The sequence below is a fragment of the Anguilla rostrata genome, chromosome 3 (assembly GCF_018555375.3).
Source record: "Anguilla rostrata isolate EN2019 chromosome 3, ASM1855537v3, whole genome shotgun sequence".
In the NCBI taxonomy this organism is placed as follows: domain Eukaryota; kingdom Metazoa; phylum Chordata; class Actinopteri; order Anguilliformes; family Anguillidae; genus Anguilla; species Anguilla rostrata.
This window is the reverse complement of record NC_057935.1, coordinates 53,015,993-53,023,309: the sequence shown is the minus strand read 5'-3', so window position 1 is coordinate 53,023,309 and position 7,317 is coordinate 53,015,993.

Genomic DNA, 7,317 nt, shown 5'->3' with positions numbered 1-7,317 from the left:
CACAGCACTGTTAATCTAAGGTTCTGTAGTGTAGCTACATGTGGCAGTGTGTGTTAAATATTCAACAAGGCTTCAGTGCAGTTGGGAGTAATGTTTTTCAGGGCCCAGACAGGCCCAAGCCAATACAGAAGAGACACTTTTAAGCAAATAAGGAAAGCAAAGGTCCATAATGATGGAGGATCTCTATTTAAATTGTTCAAAAGCCATTACCCTCTACACTTGAGATCCCAAAATTTTCACTGCCAAATTTTTTCTGTGCTTCATCTACTGTAGTCTATGTGATATGGTAAAAAATCTGCTTTATGCCAAAATTGGGAAACCTGACAATCATGCAGACATGGAGTCCAGAAGATTTTCAAATGTGGAGCCCTCGCAGATGTGCCCCCAGACAGCCATGGTGGTCATTTTTAGTGCTGGCAAAACTCTGTAATGCATTTTTCTTCATATCTCCCAAACTGCACACCATAACACGCCCATTTATAACATCATACATTGTCCCGATCATTACATCATGTGAAACTATAAATGCTATAGGAAGAAATCGATTGAAACCACAGTACCAAAAATCATTTCACAAGCTGAAATGCCCTCTTTTTGCTTCACTAGTTACAGCTCACCAAGAATTTCACGGGGCAGCAAATGGAACACCTCCACCAAACCTCCAATTAATCTCCAATACATACACCCCAGCTAGATTACTCTGTTCTGCGACTTCAAAGTAACTGGCTCACACCTCCCTGGGTGGTTGTTTCTCCCAGTCACACGGGCTGTTTGTATTGGCTCTACGGTGGCGTAAAGAACTTCCCAAAGTGTTCAGGACAGCAGAATCATTCGGAATCATTGACCATCATCCAATGCAGACTGAAGACCCACCTTTTCAAAGTGCATGTTGGTTGTCTTCCCGTCCCTTACTAATTACGCTCCTGCGTTTTGTATTAATTCAAAATAAATTGAAATTCATAATTGTAAGTTATTATAAACCGTTTCCTTTGTCAGACCTGGTGTAAAGGCACAGAGGGACCTTCACCAATGATATTTATCTCCCCGCACCCCCCCTGGTTCACTTTATTTTTTAAAGGTTTGAAGAATCTTTCTGGCTTCTGCAGCAAGGTGACTCCAAGAAGACTTTTGTTGTGGTTGGTTTACCATTTTCCTCTTTTGAAAATGTTTCTGTTTCCTGAATCTAAAAAGAAGGGCATAAAGTGGCCTGTGGCTCATCAGAACACTTCATCTCCTGGCACGGTGGTAAAGACAAAAATAAATACAATTCGAGATGGGGACTACATTCCTGGTTCTTTCTACAATTTTCCATGTATTTTTTTATCTTGAATCATTTTCATTCACGTTGTTTTTTTTTTTTTCTTAAGAAACATTATTTCTCTAAATTCCATTTAAACAGGTAAGAATACGCTTCAGTATCATTTCTAATTCAGTGTCTCTTTATTCAACACAAGTATCACACCAAAATAGATTAGAAATATATCTGACAGCTCAAATGATGTGCTTCAGTCCTGAGTTAAAGCAGTTTTCACATGGAATAAATTTAACCGTCTGTTCTTAAATGTAGAATTTTCATGCCCATTTTTTTGGTCTCCTTTTAAACATGATTTACTGTAAATGCAAGTATGGGCTGAATTATCTATTCATTCATAACTTAATTAAAAGTTGTATATCTCACAGTATAAGGGGAGATATAATTGTTACACATACAGTATTCTGTTGCTTAGAAAGCCATGGGTTTGGCTCCTTTAGCACGATAGTCTTTTCGTTATAATAGTATCTGCATATAGATGGCACCAATAGAAAACCTTGACCTTTCAAGGTCAGATACTTACAAAGAGAAATATATTAAATGATATAGGCTATAGAGCTACATGAGAGTGTGTGAAACTGTGCACATATATGTGTTTGATTGTGTGTGAGAGCCTAGTCACGGCTGTGTGTTTATCTGTGCTTATATGTGTGAGAGTACATCTTTGTGTGTGCGGTCCAGTGTGTTCAGGGAATAGGGGGAAGGGTGAATTTGTGTGTGGGAACACTGGTTTTATTATACATACCATTATTTAATGTCCACTGTTTAAATTAACCATGAAATTGATAAACCCCAGTACTGAGGTAATATAACAAAACAATAAGACACAATGGGAGACACAAGAGCAATTTTATTTGTACTGGGGACTATTGCCCATTATAAAATACTAAGGGCCATTGTAACGTGCTTAATTTGCACATGTATACAATAATTGCTTACCCATATCGCATGCTGCAGATGTCCTTTTATGAAGTCATTTGGCATATAAAAAGGTAAAGGATCCCGGGGTCTCCAGGAGTATCACAACTATTGGAGGTGAGGATAAGCCCTCCCCTGTTATTTCCTCAGAGGTGACATTTTCTGCCTTGATGGCCCTGATTTGTCCACTCCCCGTGTCTCTTGTGACACACGCCCGTCACAAGCGACGTGTTTCTCCCTCAGACTCCATTAGCGGAAATGCTGAACATGCTAATGTCATTCCTGGAGCAAATGTGCTGACAGGAGGCTTCCTCCTGACTGGAGAATGGGATTCTGGGTTAGCATACACTCCGCTGTAAAATGCTGACCACCTCCCACTGATTTTAAATCACAATGCAATGCACACAATTGTCTATGTTTTTGTTTATTCCTCGAAACCCAATACTCTTCGTATTCACAGTAAGCTTTCAAAATGTGATGATAATGTATGGATAACAATCAGGATCATTATACTGTAGTTATATATGTACACACACACACACACACACACACACACGCACACACACTTTAAGACAAAATTGCTTCATTACTGTAGGGTAGTTTAAAAAGGCTTGTTTTCCCACATGAAATAAGCCATACATTTCAACATATTTTTAATGTTTTCTTTTCCTTAAATTATTATATAGAGAATATGCTGACATCACATATTGATTTTCTATTATTCACTGGAATGAGTTTTCCAGGGGAAAAAATATAATGAGAATATTGGGATTTCAGCATCATTGTAATGACACCCAGGGGATGTAATGGTTGGATAAGTGCATATATTCCCACAGAATTATTCAAGGACCAGCTCTCCCTTGAAATAACACATTTCGAAAGCGGCCTCTCTGATGAATTGCTCTCTCTCTCTCTCTCTCTCTCTCTCTCTCTCTCTCTCTCGCAACACATTATTGGCTGTTTGTGAAGGGTGATGGGGTCACATGTCCTCTAAGGACAGTCCTCCACGACCCCATACATACATGCAAAGGCCCCAAACCACCAGCCTCCCTCACCCAACAAAAACAGAAACATTATGTCACCCTCTGTAGGCTCCTCCCTTACCCCACCATTAAGGTCAGAGAAATCACACTCAGTTATCACTCAGACAAAACACGGTGTTGCTCGTTGACACTAATAGGACATAGCCTGTGACTGACCTACCATAGAGTCATGTCCCAGTGTCACAGTGGACAGCTTGTGACCAGCTTGGAAAATATTGGTGCACTTACTTTCCCATCAGGGTCTAGGTTAACAGCACATAGGTCAAAACCACTCTGGAGCTGATCTGAATGGTTCCATTGAAACCATTACCATATCATTAGGGATAATGCTTAATCATTATTTAAGGGTCGTGCTTTACTTAAAATGTTTGCTTATGCTACTGGACATAACATATGTAATAAAAGTGTTAATTGCTGATTAAATATGATATTTTGACAAACAACAATCAACAATGTTGTCATCCATTTAATTCCATTTTTTAAAATACAACACTTCTTAATATGATCCGTTTAGTTTTGAATTAATGAATTATTATGATAGCATTTTGTAATAGTTCACTTTGACTTATGTGATACACTTATATAATACTACTCTGTATTTATTACATGCTCATTGTGCTCATTGCTCTGCCAAATAAGTCTTCCTCAATAGGTGGGCAGGTATTCAGTAAAACCTTTTTTTTTTTTTTTTAAATACAAAAACGGAATCCAAGAAAGACTTCCAAGGTGAACTGATTCCTGGAAAACGTGGAGTTAGAGCACTCATTAAAGACAAAGGCGGCGAACTAATTTGTTCTTACGCTCAGGCTTTAAGAACCGGAAAGATGTCTTCCTCAGAGTTCTAGCCTATTTTTTAGACTATGTAAAGGCCCACATAAAAACATTTTTGGTTGTGATCATTTTTTGTGCTGGTATACCCTTAAATATGTGTTCTTACCAGATAATGCAGGAATTAATGGATGCGCATAATGCTTCCTATCATCTTATGCTATACACTATGCCTTGAAAGGATGCATTAGATTGTGATCTGATAAGAATATGTAAGAATATGCTAAATGGATGATGAGTCCTAATCAGTACAGAGCTGTTTGACCTTTTAAAAATTAATTGTTGAACAGAAGTGGGTTTCTGACATTTGGCTGCATTCAGCTGAAGGTAAACCTAAAAGAAAATATTATTTTTTTAAATCCTCATGACATTGTACCTATACAGAATATTTGCCATGAAATTCCTTTAAAATACAAACATTCTTTTCTTCTGCCTTATCCTTTCCGATCTAAATATGTGTAAGCTCTGCCATCTGAATAGCAGGCTTCCATGGTGCAGTGTGAGAGAGGATTTACATGAGACTGACCTTTCTGAGCAACTTAACCTTTCAAAATGCCATTATGAATGCTCCTGGCACAGCTGTATGGGCCTCGCTGTCAATACCAGGTTCCATGAAAATTCCTTATGTTCACGGTGTTTCAGAATGACCTATTTCAGCCCTGCCCTTAATACACACACAAACATAAGTAATTGAGCACTTCTCGAGAATTTATTTTTCAAATTTATAATCAAATCTCTATTTAGCCTATTTCGGTTTGTCAGCTGAGAATGTATTCTGCTTCACAATGATGTGTCATGAAAATTGAGAGTGATGGAAATAAGATGAGAAAGATGATTTATAAGATTCGTTATAACTTTGAAAATAATGCTAGTTTTAACAAGCCATGTCTACAGAGCAGAAAATGCAATCCATATTTTCATCTTTTCCATTCTTAACTATGAATGGCAGTATGCATAATAAATAGCGCAAATTCAATTATACTTTGGTAACATTTTAGAATATGGTGCAGTCATAAATTTGGCATAATATTTGAATAACAAATATATATTTACATATTGTATAAAATTCTTTATAGATTGTTTGTAAAATATAAATAAATATCAGGGAATGTATTATTAATAGGCAGCTGGTTCTGTAAGTTTTTCTGGACAGTTACAGTTCTGGACAGTTTTTTAAACATAATTCAAAGGTGCAGTTATCTTTTTTCTCATTCAGCTGTAGATGTTGGAGAAGGGGTACTTGTGACCTGCCAGTTGTGCAGAATCTGTCAGTGTGTCAAACCTGGCCTCCTTCAAATCATCCATCCATCCATCCATTATCTATACCCACTCATCCTGAGCAGGGTCGCGGGGGCTGCTGGACCCTATCCCAGGGTGCATTGGGCGAGAGGCAGGAATATACCCTGGTCAGGCCACCAATCTATCGCAGGGCACTCACACCATTCGCTCACCAATTCACTCACACACTCATACCTATGGGCAATTTAGTGTCTCCAATTATCCTACCTGCATGTCTTTGGACTGTGGGAGGAAACCAGAGTACCCAGAGGAAACCCACTTGGACACGGGGAGAACATGCAAACTCCACACAGAAAGGCCCCAAGCCGAGATTCGAACCCACGACCATCTTGCTGTGAGGCAACAGTGTTACCCACTGCACCACCGTGCCACCCCCTTCAAATCATAACTAGCAGTAATTATTCATTTTGAACTAAACATCAATAGTACATTTTAATAAAGTATAATTTATTTATTGTTGCAAGAGTACATAATATTCTGTCGAATTTATAAGCTTCATCTTTTACTATATTTACATATAATTTGCTTGCATTTCTTTATCTGAGATTTTACATGCGTTGGATGCAGCTAACACCTGTATTCATCCAGTTTATACAAAAGTTCCTGAGCCATGTACACTATCCCACTGCAGTCGGTAGAAAAGAGCCTACTAGACGAGCTCTACTCATTGCTCATTCCCCCTCTGTTCAAGTTCTCATCATTACTGTCCTCTGTGGCAGTAATTGGCCTTTTGGTTAACCTTTAAGGTTAAATAGCAAATACCAGGCTTTAAAAAGGGCAAAACTTTACACCTGCACAGAACGGGCTGAATGGTGCTTTTCTAAAAGGCCGACACTTCTGTTCTGTCAAATATCTTTGAACACTTAAGACAGAAAATGCATACAAGACAATGCAATAATTGCTTCTGTCAAGGTTATCTAAAGTACAATTTCTGGTATAACCAAAAAGATATCAATATTTCACCATTTGAAAGATGTAAAAATGTGTTAAAAAGTAATGAAGAATGTTCTGAGGAATGATTTCATATCTGTGTAAATCAATAGGTGGTGCATGTTGTTCTGTTCTTTCCATTTGGTATCAAAGCAAACAAGCAAAAGCAAAGCATTGTCAAATATCTATGTAGTTTTCAAAGCAATAATATTGCCTTAGATAGCAGGAACATGTATTCATTATGTATACGTGTATTCACTTATGTATATATAACTGTCTTTCAATTGGTAACATAATATTGCATACATTTAGCTGTGATCCATGATATCCTGATTAAGGAAAGGTTTTGTTTGATGTACAGTACCAATCATTGATCCAATGCCACTGTAAGGCCCTTCGGTTTACGTGCTCCATTAATGGGTATCACCCTTTTTACAAAGATCATTTCACCAAACAGAAAATGGCCACGATTGCCTTTTAAAGTTAATTCTGTGAAGTGCACTCAATTTGGAGATATAACCTAACAAGTTCATAAATAGCATGTGCAGCACAGCACCATCTTTACACATCAGCACATCTACCTTGGAATATCTGAACAGACACATATCTGTGGAACATTTTTTTGACTTCTGCTCAACACTTGCTTCCAACCAATATGGCATTCATTTTCCTAATGGACCATCATCAGCTTTAAAATGATGCTTGGATTAGCCAGCACGCACTCCACAAATTCCCCATGTGACAGTGACCTCTATGAATATTGCATTTTCTTTAGCATTTCAACCATTCTCAGAATATCGGAATTACATAGTTGATCAATTTAAACACAGGTGACTGCATTGTGGAAACAAAGCATTAAGGCAATGCCACTCTCATCGTTCATCTTGGTTAAGGGAAAAATATCCCTTAAAAAGGATAGTAATGGAACAAAGTCAAGCAAGGGCAGAGTTCTTTGCATTTTATTGTTTTCATGGATTTCACAGTTTT